Source organism: Coturnix japonica, chromosome 1 (assembly GCF_001577835.2).
Source record: "Coturnix japonica isolate 7356 chromosome 1, Coturnix japonica 2.1, whole genome shotgun sequence".
Classification (NCBI taxonomy): Eukaryota; Metazoa; Chordata; class Aves; order Galliformes; family Phasianidae; genus Coturnix; species Coturnix japonica.
In genome coordinates, this window is record NC_029516.1 from 165465335 (window position 1) to 165492751 (window position 27417).

The 27417-nt window shown below is 46.3% G+C and overlaps 1 protein-coding gene and 1 long non-coding RNA gene across 2 annotated transcripts in view; one reads left to right on the top strand and one right to left on the bottom strand.

The window, feature by feature from the left end:
• The window catches only part of MAML2 (mastermind like transcriptional coactivator 2), a 198180-nt gene that overhangs the window by 41138 nt on the left and 129625 nt on the right, over positions 1-27417 (top strand).
• Positions 25880-27111, bottom strand: LOC116652778. The gene is made up of 3 exons (XR_004305985.1): positions 26849-27111; positions 26602-26691; positions 25880-25963 (listed from the first exon to the last, which is right to left on the bottom strand). It is a non-coding gene; the product is annotated as an uncharacterized LOC116652778 (long non-coding RNA).

The window sequence follows — 27417 nt, forward strand, 5'->3', positions numbered from 1 at the left end:
CTGGCCATCCGGACCACAGATGTCTCTTGGTGCAGAAGCAGCTGAAGTAGAGTCAGGGCATAACCATCAGGGAACAGTGAAAGATGCTTCATTTCCAATCTGCAGGGCTTCTTGTGGTTGCACAAGCAGCTTAGAAAAAAAAAGAATGAAACAAACCACCTAAATTCTTTACTTGAGGAGTGGTGAGGCCCTGGCATAGTATGCCCAGAGAGCTGTGTTGCTCCATCCCTGGAGGTGCTCAAGGCCAGGCTGGACAGGCCCTGGGCAGCCTGAGCTGGTAGGTGTTGTCTCACCAAGAAGTTGGAGCTCAGTAGGCTTTGAGGTTCCTTCCAACCCAAGGCATTCTCTGATTCAGTGATCCTTGGGAATCCTGCTCCCAATCAGTACCAAAGATATGTATGAGGGGCCTTTCAATGGGACATAGTTTCCCACCTGTTTTGCAGCAGCATAAGGAGCTCTGCTGAGCACAGCGCAGCAGTCAGGCCGCTGCTTTCCCACAGGAAGCGCTGGATGCAGAGATAAGCTCCTCCACATGAACACGCAGATAATAGCAAATCTCCAGCAGCCAGCAACACGAAGCACAGCAGCCACGGCAGCTGCCGGGTGCATGGGGGCTCTGACACATGCTTTATGAAGAAGCAAGATTGCTTCCCCCCCTCACCTTCCAGGGAAGGGGGCAGGTCCTTGGCTTGCCTGGCTTGTCAGGAGGGCTGCTGCTGCTGCTCACTGTCCTCCCCATGCTCTTCTACTGCCTGTGCTCTCTGCTGCAATTGCAGAGGTGCACATCATGGCTGCAGGCAGGAGAGGAGTAAACACGCTCTAGAACAAAACAAAAAGCGTGTTCTCATACAAACCTCATTAATAATGGAGAGTGAGTGAGAGAAATGCTAAATATAAATGGTATTTCTTGTTGGGAGGAGAGGGAACAAGCTGCACTGCTGCAAAGAGGGAACAGGAAAGGTGAAGCCTTTCAGAGTTTACATCACTCCCCCATAAAACACAATCTGGGGTATTTTTCAGTTGCTGCTATACGTAGCCAGGCAGTGAGATGGTAAACATTGCTGACAAATATGCAAATAAATCCCTCATACGTTGAGATCTTTATTATCTCTGTCACTTTTCTTCCATTTCTGTTCAAAATCTCCACTTTTGGTTCTTAATTGCTTGGCTCTCCAGAGAACTCGAATTCCTGCAGAACTGATCATGCGCTTTCTCAGGTCAAGTGAACTTGGACCATATAGCGGTCCTCAGTGAGCACATACCTTTTGGATACATGCTGCCAGCAGTGGCTGTGGTTTAGCAAGGAATTCCTTATCCTGGGCCACTGAGCTACTGCCTGGCCTGCCATCCATTCGGGTGCTTCAGAGCAGAGTAGAGGATACGTACACTCTGCCCATCAGTGTCTGCTGCAGTGAGACATAAGGACCTCCTACGTTTGCAGTCCATGCGTTCTTTCTCTTTTATGCTGCCCATTAATCTCAGAAATGCATATGAAATTGATTTCCTTTTCATGACATTGTTTTCAAATGACTCTTCTGTTTTCTTCTGCTTGGTTTTTGGCAATCTCAGACACTTGGGATCTACAAGGAACGTAGTTCAGAGCTTCTCTGAATGTTTCAGTGCTGGCTGTCTCCCGTGTTTCATTGCTCATGGGTGCACCAAGGAAACCACAAAGAACAGAGGCATCAAGATGGGGAAACTCACTGCAAGAATTAAAGTAATACTAGCGAGTAATCAGCAATGAGGTCCTTCTGAGTTCACAGAACCAAGAGTTTGGACCCCAGATCTGCTGGCCCTTTGGGCGGTAGTTTTTGTTGGTGGTGGTGGAGGTATTTTCTGTTGTGTTGATGTTCTGGAGTTTTATTCTGTTGATTTTTATGTTTTACTACAAAATCCAGAAGGCAAACCTCAAAGAGTCAGTGGGTTTAATATGCGCTGCACTTCTGAACGACAACGTTCCCAAACTGTAAAGCTCCCCCAGCAGCTCTCTCTCTTTGGCTGCAAACAGCGAGCTTACATGCAGGGAGGGGGAAAAATGCAGCCACATTCCTTTCGCACTCCCACTCGCCTCTGAGGTTCTTCCACTTCCTTCCTATGGCTTTTTTTAGAACTGTAGTGTTTTTCTCACGTCCGGCAACAAAGGATGTTTTGTGCTGCTGGGGTTGTTGCTTTCTTTTTCTTTTTTCTTTTTCCTTTTGTGTATGTGTGTGTGTGTGTGTGTTAACTTCAATCGCAGATATCATGTTAGAAAATATCACTCTTGTTTGTGTGGGAGCACAACTTCTTTTGCTGTCCCATACCTTGATCGAATGCTGGAAATTTGTTTAGCTGGTTAAATTTCCCCCACCAGATTCGACATTTGTGTTTTCCTGGAACCACCTTATTTACTTGTAAAAACCACTGTGCTGCAGCCCTAAAGGTAGAACGACATTCAGGAGCTTGCGGGGATTTCTCTGCCCTATTACTGAATGAGCAATGGCATCACTCCAGAATGAACGTGGTGCAGCTGTGAGCAGAGCGTGCGGCATAAATTGGTTCATAGCTCATAAAAAAAACCCAAACTCCTGTAGTGTTTTCAGTAAACATTTCCAATGAGGGAGCAGTGAGGAGCTGATCAATAACAGAACCCCAGTCTCCAAGAGCTAGAGCCAGCTCTCTCATTTTATGGCGGCATGACAATATGAAATCAGAGGAGGAAAATGCATCCAGGATTAAACCTTTGGGATTTGTTCTTGTCCCCAGCCACAGTAGATGGGTCTTTCTCATGATGACAAACTGACAGTGGTCACACACACTGACATTACTTCAAGAAGGGAAACTCCAAACATGAGCCATCTCTGTATCAGCAGCACTGCACAGGTACTGCAGCACCATTGGTTTCTTTAGGAGTTTGTGCATCAGTATCTGGGAAATAAGACATTCAGCTCAGCTAGAAAACTTAAGGACTGCTGCCTTTTCTGTCACCCGATTGCTCACATGCTTCATAATACAAGGGTGAGTGGATGGAGAGTGGTAGCTTGGGTCACCCACTGTGTAAAAGCTGCTTTTGCTCTCCCAGCCTAGCCCCAGAAATCTGTGCTGTAATGCTTTAAGGTGTTACTCCTTTTTTCCTGCAGCTGTGAATCCTCCCTTTTCTTACAGATTACTCCTGTGCAGCTTCCTGGGCTGCCATATGAAGAGAAGGCTCTGGAGAGACCTGAGAGTGGCCTTTCAGAATCTAAAGGAGGGCTGTAAGAAGGGACAGACTCTTCAGCAGGATCTGTTTTGATAGGACAAGGGGAAGTGGTTTCAAACTAAAGGAGAGGAGATTTAGATTGTATATAAGGAAAAAGGTTTTTACACTGAGTTAGGTGAGGCACTGGCACAGGTTGCCCATAGAGGCAGTGGATGCCCCATCCCTGGAGATACTCAACATCAGGCTGGATGGGGTTCTGAGCACCTGATGGAGCTGTAGGTGTCCCTATTCATTGTAGAGGGGTTGGACTAGATGGCTTCTAAGGGTCCCTTCCAACTCAAACCATTGTATGATTCTATGATTCTATATGGACAGTGGCTGTAGGCATCCCAGCCCAGGGCTGTGGCCCATGAGTGGAGGCTGTTCCATGCTAAGGTGCCTGGCAGTAGACTGGGAAGCCTGGGGCACATTTCCTTCTTTTCTCCTGCCAGTTCTGCTTCAAGGGCTGTAACTCCAGCACCTGGGTTGGTAATATCTTGAAGCAGCCAACCACAGCTGTTTACCAAAAGTGAGTCAGTCTACCGTCGGGTTTGGCTAACATGAACTAGCAAACCTGATTTAACCTCAGCCCATTCCTTGGTGTACACACAGCCACTTGCAGCTGCTCTCAGAAAGGCGTCTGTGCCAGCTGGGTCAGAATGCCACCCACAGGCAGGAGATGCCAGATGTCCCCAGTGATACCCAGCCCACACCGCAGAGCCTCGTCACCAAAAGCTTTGTGTCACTGCTGTGAGCACATCCTAGCACTGATGGGAAGTCCTGACCAGCTCTGCTGTGACCCCAACAGATTCATACCCTGAGCCACCAACGGGTGTTCTCCCATCCAGCGTGTACTATTTCTTTCACCACTCCACTGTGCAGAGAGGAGGTGGCACCCAGACCTGTGGCCAGCTCTCTGCTGGTCATGGGAAATCAAAATTAGTTATAGCTTGCTGCCATTTTAACCTGTAGGGCAGAAGTACCCTTGACTACTTGCCCACATAGCATTCAGTAAGCATCGATGGGTCGATGCTAGGTTTGCTTTGTGTGGCTTTACCTCACTCTTGCTGCCCCACTGCCACCTCTCAGTGAGCTCCTCAGTCGCACCAGCTGCTGCTCTTACTGTAACATTGCTACCCTGCTTTTATTTCCATCCCTTTAGAAAAAAACACAGTTTAAATCTTCATCCCCAGTGGTGTTTGGAACTGCACTGCTTCCCCAACACATCCCAGCAGTCAGGCAGGCAATGCCTTCATCATGACTTAGAAGCAGAGCCTGTCAGGAAGTGTGGAAATGCACCTGCTTTGCCTCTTCCAGTGAATGGGCCTTATGAGTAGAAAGGATGCACCTTTAGAGGCTGGCTGTGGTGAACTGCCTCGTCAGCACCAAGACTGGGATGCTTGATCCAGGCCCATGGAACTGCAGGGAAGGGGAGGTCAAAAGTGTGGGACATGGCTGATCTCACATGAGCCCAGAGGTCTCTGGTGGGTTGTTGGTAGCAATGTGAAGGGCTGTGCCATCAGGGAGCAGCTGCTCAGTAGAAAAACACAGACCCCAGATCCACTCTACCAATCGCAAACAACCTCCGGATAGATTTCAGCTGAAAACTGGCTCTTTCATACCTGCACTTGACAGCCAAACAGAGATCCTTTCATATTTAAAAATAGAAAAAGCAATTAATTATTGGAGTCAATATTAGCCTGGATCTGGCACAGGAGCAGCTCAGTGCCTGCAGTGATCTGACTGCAGGAGAGGCCACGGGGCTGTGGAGTGCATGTGCCCAATGGCCTTGGGAACACCCCGGCATTTGGGCTGCAAAGCTGCACCAGCCTGGACACAACACAGGCTCAGTCCACATGGCAGGAGGGTCAGTGAACAGCAAACAGTGAAGGCAGCTTCCTGACCTCCATAAAGAGCTCCATGGGGTCAGGGCTGCTTTGTCAAACCCATCCCCGTGCTGCCCTGGGGCATGCTCAGGCCCAGCAGCTCAAGTCCCTCTTTCTTTCCTTCCCACTACAGTGTGTGACAGTGCTGGTGAGTCAGAGACAAGCCCTGGTTTCCTGTCTGGTGCTGCAACACCAGCGAGAGGTTCCTGGGAAAGCCTTGAGAGCCAGAGCCACGGCCTCCTTCCCACATCTGAGTGACCCAGCACAGTGTGGGTGCAGACAGGCTCATCTTTGCTATCCCAGTGTGGGATGGTGGGGATTCCTGCCTTGGTGGCACGAAGGATCTCAATAGCATTCAGCTCCTGGTGCGCTCTTAGGCCTTTGGAAACCAGTAAAGGCCTAATGAGGCAGCTTTCCTTATCATCTGGGCACACTGAGCCATGGTTCAAACACATGGTGACTCCTCTTTGAACCTGATCTTACAGGGCTGCTCACTCCTTGTGGGGCCAGCTGAGCTGCAGTGAGTGAGGAGACCCTTTTCTTCTCCACACACTCACAGGGATAAGAGGGTTTCATTAAAAAGAGACCACTGTTTGTGTGGTTCATCCTGGAATGGAAACTTTATTTATAGAAGCTACGACAGCAACAGGCACCCTGGGCCTTAGCAACAGCAAAGGGACTCCATTTTTTTGTGGGAAATGCTGCTAGATGCTGCATGCCAGCAGCAGGTTTTGTTGCTAAAATGCCCTCCCTGCTTCTGTTTCTTCTCTTCTGGAAGCTGCAGGTCTGAAATCCAGGTTTCTCTTCTTCCACTGCAGAGGCTTCCCTTCTATCCCCCAAGCATCAGTGTGGTGTGGTGCCTCTGGGTGCAGCCAGGCTCAGTGGTGAATCCCTCCTTGGGGTGTAGAAGATTCCTCTGGTGTCCTGAAGGCAAAGGCGCAGCCCCAGGCCACCTGCTTGTTTCAGCAGATGGGCTGAGCTAGAGTTCACGTTGCTCCATAACTCCAGGGCTGTGGGTGCCCTTCATGGGCTGTGGTCCATATCCAAAGCCACTATCCTGCAGATCACTGCCAGCTGATCCACACAAGCTCAGATCTGTAGGAAATTCCTGGTCCTGAGAGCCACTCAAGTCTTCACTTTATCATGTACATAAGCCCAGTCACATCCAAGCTACTCCTCCTGGCACACCTCCTCACTTTCCATTCAGGCACTTAGAATGAGCATCTGGCGCAAGTTTGCCCAACTAATTGATGCTTTACATAGTGGTGCAGGGTTTTGGAGAGGCCTTGAACTTAAGTAAGTTACTATCTGCACCTTTCTAAATGGAGTTTGTCCATGTAAATGACCCATTTTGGCAATGCAGGGGTGTTGGGACTACATGATCTTTGAGGTCCCTTCTAACCCAAGCTGTACTGTGATTTTATGATTCTGTGATGCATCTCATCCTTTACATTTGGTTATTCCTTAAGCTAGCTGTTGGCCCAGATGAATACTGGCAAGATGCTGCTGACTGCATGCTGGTCCATGCTGTATCACCTACACCAGTTTTTCATATCTCTTGCTACACGCAGCTGTAGATTATCGTTCTTGTTAATAGGAGACAGATGGGAACTGGGTGTCAGTCCTGAAGCGTAGGAGCTTCATAGCCTTTTTTAAAATGCATGGTATTAAAGATCATTTAGAATGAAATTAGTTTCTGGCATTTAACAATTGGTGAGACAAAATAATGTGCACAGTGGAGAGGCCAGAAGGGAGTAATTCTGTGGTCTGAACTTCACCCTCGGGCCCCAGGCTGACGTAGCCACATCTGGCACAAAGGGATGGATTCTTACATGCTCTCCATCTCCCATATTTGCTCTGCAGTGCACAGAGGGTTTCTTTGCCTTTTTCAATTGGGTAATATTTAATTCAGGATCAGTATATATGTTTGTATTGGTATATCTAGGACCTTGTACATTAGATAGATGGAGTTTACTTTGATTGGGTCTATCCAAACCAAGAGGAGCTGCTTGAAGCAGGGTATACAGAGTACTAAACAGAACCTCAGGACTTCTAAGTGTGGCTGAAGAGCAGCCATGCTGCATCTGGAAGGACTCTGTCAAGCCCTCAAGCCCAGGGTCCTGTTCTGCTCCTAGCCAAGAGCAGATGGAGAAGGAAAAGTGTATGAAAACAACAATCACAACACAGCTCTTTTCCCAGTGCAAATGTAATGCCAGGAGTTCCTCAACCAGGTCGTGTATTTGTAGGTAGTTATTCTGATGGACTTTCCCTCCACAAGTTTGTCTCATTGTTTTTCTAACTTTTGGTCTCTGAAACAGCTGATGGCAACGAGTTTAATTTGCATCGGATGGAAAAATAATTTCTTTGGTTTGCTTGAAACCTGCTACCTGCTAATTGAATTTAATGTTAGGTGGTTCAAACTTGTCACACTGCAAGACCCCGGCACATCTGCAGCTGTGACAGCTGCATCGCGCTTGCAGATGGGAGAAACGGGGAAATGCCCTGGTTTGTCAGAGCTCCTTCCTCCAAATCCTGCTCCCTAATTAGCTCATCTCTGCATCCCTGCGCCTCCCAGACAGAGGAAGGAGAAAGAGGGTAGACTCTGTAGCAGTATCATTTAATTTGTCTCATATTGGCTGGGATTTTTCCTATGAAAGCACTCAGTCAGTTTGCCTCATTCCCTCTGGAGGCCAAATAATGGACAAAAATGGAAAGCTCTGGATGGGCACCAGCTTGGGTCATTTGGAATGGGAGGATACCGTAGGTCTGAAGGAAGTGGTTTTCAGGTGCCCTCCAAGTCCCTGTTAAAATTCTCTGCCACAGTTGCATGGGCGACCACGGAAATCTTAATGTGGCTGTGCGGGGATGTGCGGTAACAGCTCTGACTGAACTGACAGCAGCTGTCTGCTTATTTACATACAGCAAATAATGTACGCTCCTACGTTCTCTGACAGCTCTGTTTGTTTGGTTTTTTTTTCTTTCTTAATTTACATCCTCGGAGGAGTTCTTTGCTCATGGTGAGGAGAAACCACCCTCTCAATTCAGACCCCAGGGTTAAATATCCAAAGCTGGCACCTTCCTCCTTGTGCTGCTCCTGTTGGAGGGATGCACTCCAGCATTCCATGCCCATGTTCAGCTTTTCTGCTGCATCCAAGGGTGTATGTAAACCCCAAGAGTTTTTTATAGGTACAACAATGCCATCAGATTATGCTTGCGAAGACCTCCTCGTGTGGACACATCTAGCAAGGCTGGTTTGGTATTTTAAAACCATTTTCCACAAGAAAAACAAGTTCTACTAGTAGAAGCATGGATTTGACACTGTAGCTGGATCTACACTAGAAATTGCTGTGGTGGGAGCAAGCTCTTCTCTCCCCTGATCTGGAAGAGAGAGTGGGTAGTGAGGTGGCAAAGTTTGCCACTGATAGTAAGCTATTAAGGGCAATAAAAAGAAAGGTTGGCTGCTAAGGCTTGCAGAAGGCACTCACTGTAGTTAGGAGGGAGGCAGTAAAACAGCAGATAGATTGATTTAGATAAATGTGAAGTGTTGTACATGGAAAAAAAGAGTGAAACAGAGCCAGATAAATTCCCTAGTTCCACCTTTCCTTCTCAGAAGAGATGTTCTAGGAAATGAAAAGATACCAAAGTTACAAGGCCAACACAAAGTGTAAGACCATTTCTAATTGACTGGGACTCTCCTGTCAGAAAAGGGAATGACTAGGAGGGAATGATCCCAAATGCTCTGCAGCAAGTCTATGGGAAACTATGGACTGATTTTCAATACAGACCTATGGGATGTCCAACCACGTGGGGCAGCGCCAGGCTGGGGTGAGCAGAAGGGTGCTGGTCAGTGCTTCACATACACACAGACCGTGGCACTCACTGCTGCACCGTGCTGTACATGCTAAAACATTTGCAAAGTAAAAAGCAATTAAATTTATCTCAGGAAGAAAAATCCATTGACAGCTACGAAATGCCAGTGCTCTGTCTCAGGCGATTCCTAAGCTGCAAACAGCTAGCAACTGGTGGAAAATACAAAGGATTTATTCCTGTGTCTTTACCCCAGTCTCGTCCTCTTCCCCCTATACCAGCTATCTGCCTAAGCTGGAGACGGGACACGGGGATAGGCTGGAACTGGGCTGGCCCATGCAGATTTGGGATAATTCTCATGTATATCACGTTTGTTTAGATATAATGCTGGAAATTAACCAAGTGGTGCGAACGTTTAAAAAGCATTGTGCAGGTATCCCCAGTCAGTTCTGCTCCGCTGTCCTCAGCCTATTTTACACACACACTGCAAAGGTGTCTTACGATTTGAAAGTTTGCATGAAGCAAAGAAAGTGAAAAGTTGCTAATTGGACCGTCTCGTCTTCTTCCAGGACCGCAGAATGAGGAAAAATAATTGGACTCACCTTTTTGCAAGGCAGTCATCTGTTCCTGGCACAACCAGTTCTGTCCCTCAGCATCATCTTCTCACAGCTTTTAGAATGGAATCTTAGAATCTTTTGAGTTGGAAGGGGTTTTTAGAAGTTATCTAATCCAATTCCTCTGCAATGAAAAGAGACACTGCAGCTAGACCATTGTGCTCAAATCCTGGTCCAACCTGAGTAGAGCTAGAAGAGGTAAAGGTCTGGCATATGGTGGCAGTGATGTAGCCAGACCCATGGAAATACTCCATGTGTTCAAATGGGGCTTCTTCTCTTCCCCTAAACTTTCCAGCCTAATGCTCACACTTGGATTTTCTGGGCACTATGAGGATTTTTTGGCAACACTTTTGTTCCATCCCAGTGTTTGCTGCGTTGAGATGTCAGGTAACGAATGGACTGTTGCCTTGAGAAGCAAACTCCCAGGCTTCTTTACTTTACTGAAAGTAGACAATTAATTATCAAGAAGTAATCAGCAAAGAAAGAGGTTTACTTCATAGTAGGGATTTAAAATCTCCATACCTCATACAAATTAGCTGAATAAATAGAAGCACAATCACAGAATAGTGTGGGTTGGAAAGGGCCTTAAAGCTTATCCAGTTCCAACCCCCTGACATGGGCTGGTTGCCCCTCACCAGCTCAGGCTGCCCAGGGCTCATCCAACCTGGCCTTGAGCACCTCCAGGGCTGGGGCGCACACAGCTTCTCTGGGCAGCTGTGCCAGGGCTCAGCCTTTCTTCACTCCAACCCTCTGAGCATCCTCATGGTCCTCCTCTGGACCTACTCTAACATCTCTGCATGCTTCTTGTGTCAGGGGCCCCAGACCTGGATGTGGTTCTCCAGATGGGCCCTCATAACAGCAGGGCAGAGGAGGACTATCACCTCCCTCGTCCTGCTGCCACCCCCCTGCTGATGCCTAGATCTGAGCTGTTGGGAGCAGTCAGTGCAATATCTGGCTCTGGGAAGACCATGCAAGGCAGAGCTGCTCTCGGTCTGCCTCCCGCCCTGTGGTGCTACATCAGAAGCACCTCCTGCTTCCCCAGGACGTGGGCTGACCACTGGCCCCACGGGCAGGAAGCTGCCTCCATTTAAGGAGCTGGAGAGGTTCTTGTCAGGGATCACAGCGAAACATCCCCAAGTGTCCTGGTCCCGTTGGCAGAGGGGCTGGTGCCAGCCCTACTGTGTGCTCCCACATCACAAATCCCTCCTTTTCTCTGTTTGAGGTTTTCCAGAATTTCAAAGCGGAAAGAAAGAGAAGGGTACGAGGAAGTTATTAGAGATATATAAAATAAACTCAAAGGGGAGGAAAGCGTGTTTCATTTGAGGGAAGGATTGGTGAATGCTTATTATTTTAACAAAGACTTTTTCTGTCGTGAACAAGAGAAGCAGATGTTTAAAAGACGGACAGGAAGCGGCTGTGACAAATGAAAGGATTTTTGATTGAATTCATGAGCTGTGTTTCCTGCCAGTAATTCATTCAACTCCAGGCTAGATCAAAACATAATATTATGGTTTAATCACCACACTTTTTAACACAGAGCCAGAATATACAAGCTCTTGGTGCCACAGGTAAAAAGCCATTAGCGCAGTTGGCTCAGAGGCTTCTTTTTAATTCTTTATTCACCCTTTTCCTTTAAAGCAAACGCGTTGTCTATCAGCAAACACCTGAGAGCCTCCTCGAGAGCAGTGTTTGGGAATGTGCAAAAGCAGGTGTAGAAAGGGTAAAGCACTTTCGGGGCACAGCAGCTGAAATGAGCTGCATAAAAGTACAATCTAACTTGTGTTGGAGTCTGAGTGAGCTCAAACCTGGTTTGCCTTGAAAGTAATAAAAAATAAATTCCTGGCATATGAATTCTGTGTGTGTGTGTGTGTGTGTATGGGCATGCACACGCGTGCGCGCATGTGTTAATTTTGATGCTTTCTGCTGCCCTTCCTTCCTCCTAATGAATTCTAGTTTGTTTACAGCCTCAAGGAAAGCTTGTCACTAGAAATTTCCTTCGGAGTTTTCAGCTCGAGATTTCACAACCACAGAGCCATTGCAACACAGTGATAAACAAGCTGAGGGAGGCAGCCCTGGAGATTTGAGGCTTCCCTTTTTCACCATTTAGTTAAGTAAATAGCTACCAAATGTGCTGGGGGAGAGAACTTCATCCCTATCTGTAACAAGTAGTAGCAGAAGTGGATCTTTGTTATAAGTCAAACGCTGAAGAGTAGACAGAAGGACTGTGCTGAGCAGCTCCCCCTTATAACACTGCTGTCAGAAATCCTGGGTTTCTGCTCCTGGCACGCAGCGCTGGGCTGCAGGCTGTGTGGGAGCTGGGAGAACCAAAACAAGGGGCTGCTAAAGCTGTCTGCAGCTCGGTGTCACAGCCCTGGGTTTGCCCTTTCCAGGGTAGACAAGGGACCCAACTGAAGCTTGGCAGTTAAACCCAGGACATGTCCTATACATGGTCATCAGCTGCCCTGCACCTGCCACCTGACCAGGTGTGTGGAGGAGAATGAGGGCAACTCAGCAGCTTCCTCCTCTACAGAGAGGCTGCAGGGGATGATCTCCTCTGTAGGTCTTGGTCCTCAGACTAAGTTCAGTATCCTTAGAGATACACTGTAATAACCAGGTAGGCTTTCTCTGCTCATTTAATCAATTGTAAAGTTTCTCCCAGGGACCTTTTCGTTATATCAATACATTGGGAGAAACCTTGCAGTTGTTGGAACAGGCTGCTCAGGGTGTGGTGCAGTCACTGTCCCTGGAGGTGCTCAAGAACCATGGAGATGTGACACTGAGGGACATGGAGTGTGGGCATGGTGCTGATGGTTGGACTGGGTGATCATAACGGTCTTTTCCGGTCTTAATGATTCTGTGATTCACAGAGTGCTCTGGACAAATGTGGTTAAAGGCAGATGTACCAGGAGGGCAGGGTGAAATTCTAAGATAAAGAATTTCTTCGGGGAGGGAAAATACAGCCTTGGATCAACCAAAATTTGGTACCAGGTTTTGTGAAGTTTAGCAGGTGGGTTTAGCCATGCAAAGGCGAAGCAGAAACAAAAACATATTGACATTTTCAAAATAGCTAAAAGTTTGTGTTTTTCTTTCATTAGGGCTCAACGTTTGTTTTGAAATTTGTCCCATCTCTATAATAATAAAGAACAGGAAAAAAAAAAATCCTTCCACTGAAACAAAAATGTTCCTTTTAAGTTGAATGAGCGCCTCTGCTGTTTGACCCAAACTGAACAGAATTTTTGTTTATTTCAAGGAGGAAAAATAAAAGGGCTTTGGACCACCAAAAAAAGGACTAAGAATTAAAGGAGTCTAAGGGACAATTAAAAAAAATGTATTACCTACCTCTTGTTCAGCCTGGAGAAGAGAAGGCTGTGAGGAGATCTCATTGCATCCTTTAGGTATTTAAAGGGGTAAATCAACTTTTTACTCAGGCAGATAGTGATAGGACAAGGGAGAATGGTTTTAAGGTCAAGGAGGGAAGGTTTAGATTAGATGGGAAAGTTCTTGAGATGGGAAAGCCTTGAGAAAAGAAGACTGAGAGGGGACCTGATACAGGTCTATAAATCTGAGGTGTGGGGGGCAAAGTGGTAAGGCCAGACTCTTTTCAGCAGTGTGTGGAGACAGGACAAGGGGAAATGGCCAGAAACTGGAGCATAGGAAGTTCTGCACGAATGTGTGCAAGAACTTCTTTATGGTGAGGGTGACGGAGCACTGGAACAGGCTGCCCAGGGGGGTTGAGGAGTCTCCTTCTCTGGAGATATTTAAGACCCGCCTGGACGCCTACCTGTGTGACGTGGTGTAGGGAGCCTGCTTTGGCAGGGGGGTTGGACTCCATGATCTCTGAAGGTCCCTTCCAATCCCTATGATTCTGTGATTCTGTGATTCTTCACAGAGAGAGTGATAATGTGCTGGAAGCCCAGAGAGGCTGTAGATGCCCCATCCTTGGAGGTGTTCAAGACCAGTTTGGGGATGGGGATGGGGATGGAGCCCTGGGCAGCCCGGTCTAGTACCAGATCTGGAGGTTGGTGGCTCTGCCTGTGACAGACATTTGGAACTTGATGATCCTTGGGGTCCCTTTCAACCCAAGCCATTCTATGATTCTATGATGATATCCCTGGCTTGCACAGAAGATACATCACACATTTAAGAACCTAGACAAGAGGGTGGCTGAGCTAAGGAATAAAGACAGGGCAATGAAATGTGCCTTTCTCCTTTCCAGTAGCAGAAAGCAGAGGAGAAGCCTCACCTGTCTGACTCACCATCTGGCTGCACATCTGAACAGCCAGTGGCTGAAGCAGCCTGGAGAAGTGCTTGGAGTTTTCCAGTCCCCCCGGTAAGGCCAGGCATGCATTAATCCTGGCCATGGTGTAAGCAGCAAGGAGGCTGCTTTTGTCCCATATTCACTGCCAGACTTGTGCCCAGCGAGTGGCTGCTCCTTGGTAAACAGCATAATCGTTAAATGTCAGCTGCTGCTTACGGTTTAATTGCTTTTGAATTTTAGCACGCAGCTCCTCATTCATAGCAAATTGGCATTTCGTACATTCAAGATTGTGCTATTAGCTGCACAATAGAGAGGCTGGTTTTCTGTAAATATTGAGATTTGGTAATTATAACCCGACAGTTATTAACATACCATGGCAGATAAATGCATCGGCTGCTGAATCTGCTGTGGGCAAACCTCCTTCCGGTGAGGAGCGTCTCATCCGCGTGTGGAGGGAGGCACTAGCTGCCACGTTCCATTAACACCACATTAATGAGCCAAGTGCCCACGCACCGCGATGAAAACATATCCTGAAGTGTAGCAGATGGGCTCAGAAGCCAAAGCCACACAATGGGAAAACCTAGGAAATCATAGTTAGATTCAACAGAAAACAAAAGCTGGGCAGCTCGGCCCTCCTCGTAGTAAATATCCCAGAGCAGCAGGCGTTCTTGGATCTCGCTGAGTGAAATCATGGACTTTCTGCTGACTGCAGGAGGAACTGGGTCTCATCTGGTTGCAGTCAGTATGTCAGAAGCAATCTGGGAACTGCTGCTGATTGACTGCTCCATGCACCGGTGTCTCCAGCAAAATCCTTCAGCGATGCTCACAGAGCACTGGTGGTTTGGTCCTGAGGGTATCCGCATTGCAAACCCTATCACTAGAGCTGCTTAAAATAAGAGAAACAAAAGCAAGTTGGCAAGTGTGGCTGAATCAGCATGGGGAGAAGCACTAATAAGTTTACTGGGTAAATGCTTAACAACTACCATGGTCATGCATGAGTGACACATCCCTTTACGCCTGTAGAAGGGCTGCCGCGTCCCTCCTGGTATTAACGGTGGCAGAGCAGAAAAAGCCCTCGTGGATTAATTTCGTTGCTGGGCTGCTGTGGATATCACACATGGTTTTTAAGAATTAATTCTTTCACAGAAAAGTGTAACTTTTGTTAACCAACCCACCAGTTCTGCATCGCTGCACTTCACTCTTCTTAGTGAGGATGTTATGTATGTGAAAGATGCAATTAAAAATAAGATAGGTTTCAGTTATATACATCAGGCAGGGTAAATGCATCCTCAAAGTCTTCTGATAAAGCTGTGTGTAACTACTGCTAACGAGTGATAGGGCAACATGTAATGGCCTTAAGTTGCAACAAGGGATGTTCAGGTTGGATATTAGGAAAAAATCCTTCTCTTTAGAAAGAGAGGCGAGGCTTTGGCACAGGCTGCCCAGCGAGGTGGTGCAGTCACCGTTCTTGGAGGTGTTTAGAAACTGTGGAGACGTGGCACAGAGTGATGCTGTCAGTGGGCATGGTGGGGATGGGTTGGGGTTGGACCCAGTGATCTTAATGGTCTTTTCTCAACTGTAATGATACTGTTGTTCTATGATTCTGCTGCTCTTCCAGTGATGTGCTTAGTAGGCATAAGTACAAGTATCAGTGTGAGCATTCTTAATGTCACTCATCCAACTTCCCCTATCTCCCATATAAGCAGAGTTCTGCTTGTGAATGCAAAATGATTTCACACAGAGGAGGAGATGCTGCTTGTTTTTCAGCTTTTTGATACAGTTGTGTGGTTTTGGACAAGATTGTTTGCTTGCCAGGTTTTGATACTGCCATCACTGGGAAAGGCTTCTCAGATAAAAAATGCCATTTCCATTCATCAAGAGGGATGCATTGGCCTCAAGTGCAGGAGATATGAGGCACTGGTGTGATTTAGCAGGATAACGCATTGAACGTAGTTTCTTTCACTCTTCTGGTGAGGGCTGTTGAATTTTACATCTCTGCCCTGGCTTCTGTGTCAGTGTGCCTGGGGAAAATGCAGCTGAGCTCCTGTACTGTGGTGATTTCCACTCAGTCCTGCTTAGGAAAAGAGCAGTTGCATAAAAAGGGTTACTGAAAATGGGCAAACACGTGCTTCCAGTTTCCAGTTGCCAACGAGAAACTTTGGTTCGTAATGCACACGGATGCCCGCGTTAAATACATAAATGTGATAGATAGCTCTGCAACCTTCTGCATCAGAGAGCAGCAACTGGGAGACACATTGCCCATGCTGTTCTGATTGAGGATTTTGGTCAGGGCCATTTTCTGATCAGACAAAACTTTGTTTCCCCATGCTGTTCTACAAAGATGGCTTGTCACCTTATCCTCATCTGTTTTCATTATAGAGGAAAAGTAATTGTTACATATGAGGATTATTGGAGAAATGGTGGTTTGGCTGTAGCCATAATGTAGTAATTACAGACTAAACCGAGCCATGACGATGCAGTGTAAGTGCATTTGCCTCTGAGTGTGGAGTATTATCACATCCATATTCAGATGTTTTCTGTGAGAGGGAGGAGAGGGGCTGTGTGTAAAGCTGACCACATCTGGCCCATCCCCTGCGTGTGGTGTAAACCTTTGGGATGCAACAAACCTACGATCACAATAGAGAAATAGCAGCATGCCACAGCACAAAATGGACCAACAGCTCATTTTCCAATAGCTTGTTTTCTGGGGGATTCAATTATCCTCTGTCTGACAACTGCTTCTGGTCTTTTGTAGCTGCAAGGAGACACCAAACCAAAACAGCTCATTCTCACTGCTTTGCTGGTGCTTCCTACTAAGTAGCAACACATGGCTGCTGGTACACCACAGAAGCCAGCAACCTAATGCACAGCATGACTGCCAGCTCTTGGCAGCACCCTGTGCCCTCTGAAAGAGAGCAGGAGATTGTACAGAAAACCAGAAACCTCAGATGGCTCTGTGCGTGTTTTCGTTTCTTGCAAGGCAATCCTAGCCACATTCTCACAAAGTCCCAGCCCTACTTTCTGGAAATGACCTATTCCATTACATGAAGCTGGTAGCATCCACTTTGCCCCATGGGGTTTGGATGCAGTTCTGCATAGTGCAGGGCGATACTGAAGGACAGAAGGCTTTGCCTCAAGGGATTTTGGATTTTGCAAGCAGCAGTGTGAGATACTGGTGCGGTAACTGAGCCTGTCCTATGCAAAACTGCTGTGAATGGATGGAGAGATCTTTGGTTGTCTCTCTGCATGACACTGGTGTGCTGCAGGGTTAGAGAGCTGAGTATATTTCTGAGTATAGGGGAAGGACAAGCCTTCTGGAACTAGGTGTATCTCTGGGGTCATTCTAGCCTCCAAAACAAAAGGTGTGGGAGCTTCTGTGAGACCAGCTGTGACAGGCTGTTGCATTGCCAACAGCCCATATGTCTTCTGTAGTTCTGTATTCTGCCTTCACAGGGACAGAGTGTTGCCTGGGTGTGTTTTGCCCAGGATAAGACACATTTCCACAGCCCATGGTGTACCAAACCCTGCACTTCCTTCAAATGCAAAAATATTACTGCATATTTTGGGGCAGTGACTGCTTACTTTGGTACCTTTGCCCGCCTTCACAAGGATAAAGGCCCATATGAAGTACATCTGGTCTGTAGTGAGCAACATATGATAAAAATTACAGTGGTCTTGTCTGCTCATACAGCAAAATCCATAATGGGAATGGAGAGATTTAGTCATGGCACCAGTGAAAGTGGGATTTGCAGAAAGCAGAAGGCATCATGGCAGCCAGAGCAGAGCAGGATGGCACTGGGGCTGGACCTCTGTAAGCTCCACACCAGTTGAATATCCAGCTTTATTTCCATAGCTACAGACTAACATTTCTATTTCTTCTCCTTCTTCTTCTTTTATTTTTTTCTCCTGATCAGGGAAAAAAAACCAAAAAAAACCAAAAAAAACGACATCGTTTTGGGCTTGACTAAAATGGAGTGATCTGTTCATTTAGCTGCTGAGAAGGGAAATTAACTTCATTCTTATCCGTCTACCTTATTAGCACAAATATTGCGGCTGCATTATCCTATCCCACATAAAGCCCTGTACAGTAGAGCCTTTTAATTGTCTGGCTAATTGTTTGGCCTCGGAGCTGTCTATTTCCGATTGTCTAATTCTCATTAGAATGCCAGCTGACACCAAGTCCTCCAAAGCTCCTTTTAGCTGCTTTTAACCACTTCTGGACTAATTTGGTGGTGTTGAAAGCACTTACAGAAAGGCAACTAACAATAAGAAACACAGTGCAAATGTTTCTCTTCTCTAATGCATTCAACATTTTAAATCTTGGCCATAAAAGAGTTTAGATGCTGGTTTAAATGCATGTATCCCTACAGAGTCACTGCATTGTTGTTAGTGTTCAAAAATCTATGTGTTTATCCAAAACAGAATTAGGCAGAAAATACATGGGCTGAAAATCTAGGCACAAATACTTCAGTCCTTGATCTGAAATATCTCCTCCTGAAACCAATGGGGTTTTTTTCACCCTATGAATAAGGAATGAATCATGATGGCAGGATGCAGGCCCTCAGCCAGAGAAAGGATCAGTCTGTATTACAGTGCTCTTTGTTAACCCTGCATTAAGCATTTTTGAGAACAGCCTACAAAACCTGAATGAGACAAAATCTTTGCTTCACGCTCTTGATTCACGGCCATTTTTTATTGCCACGCAACCCTTCTTCTCACCTTGGGATACTTCGATCCCCATTTCAGATTCTAACTCAGTCCATAGCTATAGTTAAAAAAATTCTGTTACCTGTTCCTTTAGCAATATTCTTTGAATGACTCTCAGTAATCTACTGGATGCAGAGACTGGAGCATGTCTTAGCCCAAGTGTGGCCCATCTCCCATGCAGACATCAAACTGAAGAAATGCAAGTTATATAAACTCAGTGGGGCAGGACACCCTCACAGTTGTGTTCTCCACCACCACCACCTGAGAGAAAGGGGGAAAAAAATGCATTCTTGCAAGGTTTCAAGTGACATTTGCCAATCTAAAACCTAGACAGCTGTTAAAGCGTGGCCAGGTACGGCAACTGGAGAGCTTGCCCAATGAAATATTGCTACTTTACAAATATGTGGTATTTGGGGATTTTTCTCTCAGTTTTTGGAGACATATATCTGAAGGAGAAAGGTATGGAGCTGATGGAACTCCTGCATGTTTCCCCAGCCCTAGGTCCTGTGCTGCATTCCCCTTCAGAATGTCTTGGCACCGTCGTCCCCCAAGATATGTTAACTGCCTATTGCAACGCTATCCGCAGCCAAGCTGCTAGTGCTATTTCCTGCCAGCCAGGGCAGCTGAGCCGTTATGTCTGGCATATACAACTCCTGTTTATGTCTTGCTCAAAACATGTAGTAGCAAAAATTTATAGCAACAGTTTCTTCTTATATAAAAGATAAAAGAGGGAGGAGAATAAATCTTCCGTTGTGCAACCTGGAGTGTCCATTCCAAAAACTGGTGCTGGAGACCAAACCCAGAGCTATCAAGATTTGAAGAGCAATGCAGTGCCATTGGTTCTGCCTGGCAGCTCTTCTTCCCATCCTGAGATGGGCTATTTCCTGCATTTTTGAAGCCCTGACATACTTCATTTTCAAAGCATCCTTTCTGAGAAATACTTGAACTGCTTTTGCCATGGATTTCTCTTTCCCACTTTCTTACTTTCTAGAAAATCATAGTGTTTTCTCCTTGACATTTTCTCCTATCTAATGGAATAGGATACTGAGTTACTGGTGTCTCCTTCAGCTGTGAACACAGATGGAATTTATGGCTTTTGGGGTTGTATTTATAACTGTTTTAAAAGCAAGGCAAATGTCATCTACTAAAACTCCTGCTATGCTGTTTCTTCCTCAGGCACTGAACGCTTTGCAGCTCCTGCCACACACAAGGCAGGAATCCTAAGCTTGGCATGAATTATTGATTTCCTCGCTACAGACACTTCTTCATGTTGTTCAGGGATTTACCTGAATGTAACGCTTACTTGAATCATACACTTCATGTGAGCCACGTGCTTTCCGGTTAGTGAAACTACAAACACTGCAGCTCTCATCTGTCTCACACAGAGATGAGTTAAAAGGGAAGAAAATGCCATATACTGTCTGTTGTACACTTTTGTCAGGTCTGTGCTTGCATTTAAGCTTCCAATTGCCTTTAGGTCTCGTAGCCTTTGAAGTTTTTTTTTTGCTTCATCTTGTAATTTTTTTTTTTTTAAGTTGTTGTTATAACTCACTTCTGTAGCCTGATATATTCTGATATTCACAAGTACTTGATTAATTATTCCTTTTAGCCTGGGTTCTTAAGGAAACAAATCTTATCCAGTCATGTTTCTCATCCATGGTTGAGATTTTGAGGGCAGTGGACAACCAGCCCTCCAGAAATTGGCGTTTACTAGATCCATGGCTCACGGGATGACTTTATTAAATAAGAAAGCTAAACAAACATTTTCCTTCCTCTTGATTTCTGTGTCATTTCTTTTCAAGACAGAGCTTCTGAAAACAAGAGTCTAATGTTAGCACAGCTTCCCCAGAAGAGCTTTCCAAGACTCTGAGCTTCCAGCAGCTCTTACTGAAATTAATGGGAGCTGCTGGGGCTCAGCGCTTCCAAAAATAAAAGCACTTTGCCAGTGGTATAGATGCAGATATCTAAATTTAAACCACAGTTTTTTGAGCATCTGGGACCTAAATCTATGTCTGAACACTTCAAAACAAGTGGCCTGATTTTTATAGGCCCTGAAGTTAGGGGCCGTGCAGGTCAGAATGTGTTTGGAAATGAAGGGGTGGATATACATAGCTGGTATTTAGGCACATGAATTGGGTTCTGCACCTGAGAGTGAGAGCTTTCAAAGCACTCAGCTCTGGCATAAGAAGTGATCTTCCTGAAGTCGCTTGGTCCAGAGGGAAAGAGTTAAGTCAACACGGAGCACTTCAGAAGGCTCTCGGCACAGTGTGTACATCTGTGTTTAAGGAGGATGCTGGAATAAAAAATACTTTGCAGGTGCAGCACAGCCAAATTAGCGTGGTGGAAGAAACCGTAGATTTTAAGATCCTTGGACTGGAGCAGTGGCTCTTGCAGCTTAATGCTCCACACATACCAAAAGGCTTTTTGTATTTATTTTCCCTGTGTGTGTTGTTGTTTTAAGCGAAGGGAACAAACAGAGAGCAGTTGGCTGGCGGAGCCTGCGAGCTCTGCGGGAGCTGCCAGCGGCCGCGCTCACCCCTCCTGCTGAAAGGAGCGGGTTGTGGAGGTACAACTGCTCCCTGCTCCCTCCTGCCCCATCCTGTGCCTCAATGGGGCTTTGTGAGCCCACATCCACCCGTAACCCTTTCCCAGCTCCTCAGCAGGGTTTTCACCAAAACCGGCTTTTTGTTTTTTATCCTTTTGTTTTTCCTTCAGATGAAAATAAAAAATAAAATGCCACATTCTTTTGGCCCTGATTCAGCACAAAGTAAACAAACAAGAGTTTAGATGCTGCTAGGGATGGAGATGGGTTGGAGGCCTGCGCAGGCCTAACCCACGGCCGGGTGGCGGAGGAGCACCGCCTCAGCCGAAGGAGCCGGGATTTATGTGATCAGAGGGGGATGATTTATCACCTTTCCTTTGACAGCTGCAGGATTAAATGTACTATTGAGTCAGAGGTGGCTGCCTATAAGGAGATTTACCTGTAAATGTGCCCCCAGAGTGAAGCAGTCTGGATTTAATAAAGATGCCAGATTTACCACAAGCAAATGAGAGGCTACGGAGGCCCACATGATTAAGTGACAAAATGGAGGTGGAAACTGGGAGGAAATGAGGTGAAACACAAGGGAACGACAGCTCGAAAATACGGACTGAAAAGCAGAGGAGGATAAAACACCTGGGTTGGAGACTTGAGAGGCAGATAGGTGTAAAAAGGCAGCAGAAACACTGCTCAGATACCCTTATATAGCCTTGGCCTTGAGTCTTTGCTTGTCCTCCACTGGAAAATGTGGCAAAACATTACCAAAGGTTCCCAGTGCTATTTATGGAAATGAGATAAAATTGAAGCCAGGTTTGGGGTAAGCAAAACCTCCTTGTTCCCGAGCTGTAAAACCAAAACCCTGGTTTGGATTAAGGACCCACTGGATCTGCATCTTCCAGACCTGGGAGAGGAGAGCCTGCGGGCCAGAAATCCCACCAGCACTGCACCATGCCTGGGAGCTGCTGTGTGCAGTACGGCAGAGCTCTTGAGCTCTATGTATTTGTTTAAACTTGACAAAAACTCAGGCCTTTAATCTGCAGCAGTTTATTTGAACAGGCTTGGAAGACAAGGTTATTGGTGTTGTTGTCTGAAAGCCGTGTAACTGGGAAGCTTATGCTGAAGATTTGTGGCTGCGTGTCCACTCAAATATGTGAGGATCTGCATGTGGAGGACCCAATGTTCAGAAGTGAAAACTGTGTGCGCGTGGAGAAGAGCAGATGTTTAGTCAGAGCCCCCAATAAGGCATGGAGCAGTGCCCTAGACAAGCTGTGCAAGGCACACTGCACATATCTACCCATCCCCATGTCCCACATTCATATGTCTGTTTGCCCTTTGCACTTGTGCCTTGGAAGCAACTTGTCCCTTCATCTGAGTTCACATGTATGCATTCAGAGGACACATCTTTAGTGCTGCCTTCAAAAATCTGGCCCTAATTTTAGACCAATTTACTATTCCAGTGAAACGAACCTGCAGAACATATGGCGCAAATAGCATTCGCCTAAGTGGACTGCGCAGTTCAGGTTTGATTTGTGACTTTTCTTTACATTCCCATTCATGTGGGAGTCCACGATAGGCCTTTAAACAGAATAAACCAAACCCGTCCACAGCTGCCTTTCATCACGAACACGGCTGCAGACAGACTCCAGAGCAGAGAGCCTCTGTCTGGGGCAATTGCTGGGACTACTGTGGAGGACGGCTCGCGCTGCACGCCCGGCCCCACCAGCAGCAGCACCAGGCACACTGCTGTCTTCAAGAGATTCAGTCTTAGGGTGGAAAGGAAGGAGAGAGAGAGGGGACGAAGAACGAAAGAAAAGAAAACCCACCACTTCGAAGATTTGGTAGTGGATTTTAAATCACATTTAGACATAAATCCTTTGAGTTCGCAATTTCCATAGATTACTGGCATCTGTGGACCCCAGATAGACTGTAATCACTAAGATTGTTCTAATCTTCCTATGGGAGGTTTTCAAAGGAAGTATTGAATTACACCAATTCAGCAGGGCTGGGTTTTAACTTGCAAGAAAGTGCTTTAAACCTAAATGCATACATTAGTGCCAGGGCTGTAAAGTGAGAGTATAATGCTTGTAACTTTCATACATCCTGATGTGTAATTTGTTATCTGGACAATAAAACTTCACAAGAGAGACGTGCTCAGCTGCACCCAGTGGTAAGTCTATTACAAGCCAGTGCTGTCTCTGGACCTTCTGTGTGACAGCTCCCTGCAGCATATTGCTGCTCTTTGCAGGGAGCAGGGCTCCACTCCTGCACTAAGGCTGACTTGTGCTGCTTATTCACTGAGCCTAATGGGATCCTGCTGCAGCATGGCATTTTGTGCCACTGCACTTTGTGCCTGCCCCTAAACCCAGCCCTCGTCACACTCTGATTCTATCTAGAGATCTATTCGGTATGGAAAACACTGCACAGAGAGAGCAAAGCTGTGGTGTCCCTACTTATGACCAGCACATGCATCAGAGTAAAGTTAGTTGCATACACCTATATAGAGGTACATCGGGATTGTTTCTACTGAGCACACTAGATGGATGTGGGAAGCTGATGTGGGATAGAAATCCCGGCTGCTGTGTCAGATTCATCACTAGTACACTAAAATGAATGGAATTGCACAAGGGATTATACAGTCCCCATATGGGTTTTTATGCCTGGTAACTCCTCGACTTTAATGGGTATCAAATTTGTGCCTGCTATACTGGGTTCCATGGCTGAATGCTTTTGCTCCAGCGCTAAGGGATTAAATAGACAATTGAGGTTTCTCAGAAAGGACGTAGAAAATGTAAATCAAAAAGAGTCCCTGGCACTGGTTGCAGTGCTGACAGCCCTCACAATGCCGGCTGCCTACGACTGCTCACAGTGACCAGGGCATGGGAGCCCACATGTCCCCCCAGCCTGCTCCAAAGGATGCGATCTCCGAAGCTGAGCCAGGATCACTGGTGTGTGACCAGTATGAGAGCTGGAGGGGGTAGCAGAGCCCGTGTCACCGTCACGGCGTCACAGCTCACTGACTGCCCTATTTAGCACACTGCTCGCGAGCCAGATGCTAACGTGGGGAAGCGTTTGCCTTTGCATTGCATTCAGATTGCTCTGAAATTTTAGGAGCCTGTCAGGAGGATTCTGAGGTAGTGATGCATCTGCCCCAAGAAGAGAACTGCTGGAGGGAAGGAGCTGACCTTGAGAACAGATTCATGCTGGGCTGTAGTATTTTGTGATCAAAATGATCTGATTTACCGGGGAGTCAACATTTTTGTTAACTGCTTGGGAATCAGTCAGCACTTTTTTTTTTTTATGACAATGCAAGTTTCCAGTTTTGGGTTTACTTAGGGGGAAAAAAACAACAAAACCAAACAACAAAACAGTTTCATTTGTTTGGGGGTTTTAGTTTGCTTTGGAATAGCACTGCTTCCCGGCAAGGGACCACAGAAATTAATTCTCCACAGCTGTGCACAAGCCAAGCTGTGCAGAGAAAACCTGCTCCGTGCACTTGTTGATGTTCACACAGACTCCATGTTGTGTGGTGGGACAGGAGGTGGACATGAGAGTAGGCTAAGGGTAACTTGATGTGTGCTGTTGTCAGCATGAAGCTGAGCTGCTTGCCTTGTCAATAGGAGAGAAGAAGGTATGGGGATTGAGTAGGACAGTGCCAAGCACCACCACAATGTGCTGTGTCTTAGCAGCTGTTTGTCATCTGTTGTGCCATGACAGTGTGAAATTCATCTCTAGAGTCCACTCAGGAGTGACTTGTGGTGTGCAGAGGTTGATGGTGGGGGATGTGGTCTGCAAGGCTACTGAGGGTACTTAGGAGAAGGTCACACTGCAGTGTGTTCTCATGTGCCCTGATTTAGCAGATGCACTGATTTTCCTTTTCTCTGCAAGGTTAACAGACTGGCAGCCCAAGAGGGCCCACACCTGACTCCCCAGTGCACGGAGGGCTTGGTGTGGGGTTCCTCTCCATCACCCCATCTCAAGGATTTAAGTGTCAGTGTGTGCATGGATGTGGGATGGCAAATATTGCTAGAGTTTTGAATGGGGTGAACCTCATGGTTTTCATTGTCCAGGCAGTTTTTCCTCTGTCCCTCCAAAAGAGCTTGGGCTGACGTTATGCCTAGTTTAATGAATAGTGAGTCATTTCTCAGAGTCCATCAGACTGCTTTGGAATGAACTGCCTCATGCTGAGCTCCAGCTTTCTCTAACCTTCAAGCAGTTTTATTAATGTGAGCAGGTTTTGAAGCGATATGGGCTGGCACGTACAGACTGTCTGCTGGCTTAACCAACTTGCCGACTTACACCCTCCATTGTGCATACTTCTGTTGATATCTGTGCTGCCTGTTGAGCTGAAGCAGTGCAATTTCTGTCTGCAGGTCAGCCCTCTCATCTGGGAACTGCAGAATTGACTTTCCCAGGAGTGATGATAGTGCTTTGGGCTTTTTGGAAAAGCAGTCAACTGTATAGACCAGTTGCCTTCAGACTGGAAGGCTGGAGGTGATCTTAGCCCTGGATCTCCCCAGCTGGACTATGGAAAAGCAGCACAGTGCCTTTCGTGCGCATACACTTCACTCCCAGCATGGTAACAGCCCCTCCAAGAGCATTACACAAACACAGGTCAGTAGGAGCTGATGTACGTAGTCCAGGTGGTTTGTATGGCTTTAGGGCAGACTAGGGGGTCATTGCAAGTATAAGCACAGTCTCAGAGGCTGAATTCCTTCTCTAACACCTCCTTACTCTGTGGGTCTTCTCCTTTTCACCTCCTGTTTATTTCCTCCTTGCTGTCAGCAGATCAGCAGGACGCATTAGCTGAAGCATAATTCTAGGCTAGAGCTGGCTGCTATCCACTCAGTCAGTGTGAAGTGGCCTTGCTTCACCAAGCCATATATGCACGTCCAAATATATTCTTCAACTTCAGCAAAGACATGGAAGAGCAACATATACCTGCAACAAAAGTAGTGTTAAGACTGATTGAGCTGCCTGAGTTGTCACAAGCTTTGTACAGACCTGTCTCTCAGATGGGACTGAAATCATGACTTAAATGGGCGCTTTAGGTTGATTTACTGGAGGTTCACTTACAAATACAATAGGATTATGAAATATGGGTATCCTCAAGTAGATTATTCTTCACAGAGGGCTTATTTTCTCTCCCTCTAGTCTTCCCGAGTTTAAAAACCAATGATTTAGTAGCTGGGAACTATCAGGGGAGGACAGTAGTCCTGATTTTTCTCTGACATATGCTACAGTAAATTAATAATGATTCTGTGGAAGGCAATGAAATGGTAATAACCAGGATAAATCTTGGCGAGTAAGAAACGTGTGAATGCAAATTTCATATATTTTCCATAGCACGTAGGGAAAAACTTGGTTCATTATGCATGGAAGCTTCTTCTTGGATCCTTTTGGAAAGATGCTTTCTCTGTGGTCATCTTTGGGCCCAAATTACCACAACTGAAGCCACAACACCTCATCTGAGATGTGGAGTTCTCCGTGTGCATGCATGCTCTTAGCCTGGGGCCAATGTGAAGTACTTAGACTTATTTCAAGCCCGCTTAATTACAGGCTAAACAAGAACAAATTACCTTGCTGCAGGCTTCCAGTATGTGCAAGGTCACTGACTATGGCTCAGCTGACACGCAGTAGGATCCAGACTGTAGACATGAGTGTTGTGCCTAAACAACAGTGGCAACTTAGGCAGTAGCATCAGTTGAGTCCTGCGAGTAATTAATTAATCTGACCAAACATTGCCTCTTCTTATCTGTGAACAGAGCTGTATTCACCCAGCTCAGCACTCTGTGCATGTTAGAATGCACTCAAACTCTGAGTTACCTGTTCGTGTTGCTTGAGTTTCTGTGAGGCTCTCTATATCCTGGATAAGGATATCAAACACTTTGAGATACTGAGATACAGAGTACCGGATCATGGCATGTTCTTAACTCTTGTTTGAGCTGTTTCTGAAGAGCTGCATTTGTGGCTCTGTAGCCAAGACTGAGAGATGCGTAGCAGCCTTTATTGACTCACTGGATAGAATGAGGCGTGTTGGAAGAATGCGGCATTTAGTAAGATAATGCCCATATTGATCATGCTTATTATTTCTGTTACAGAGGTAATATCTTAAGTCAAAGGGACAGATATGCTATGATCATTCATTTACAAATGAAGTGCAAAGAGACAGAGAACCTGCACTACAGAAGTGATGGCACAATCCTGTCCCAAAGGGGTGGGACATGACAGCCCATACAAATGTGGTTGCCTGTTTGAATGTCTCATGGTTGATTTCTGTCTCAAGCCAACTCTCACTCTCCCAGATATGTCAATGGCACAGCTCACTGTTTCCTGTAGGCAATGTGGATGTGTAGTCAGACCCTATTTCGAAAGCTAGAAAAGTGTAATAGTCT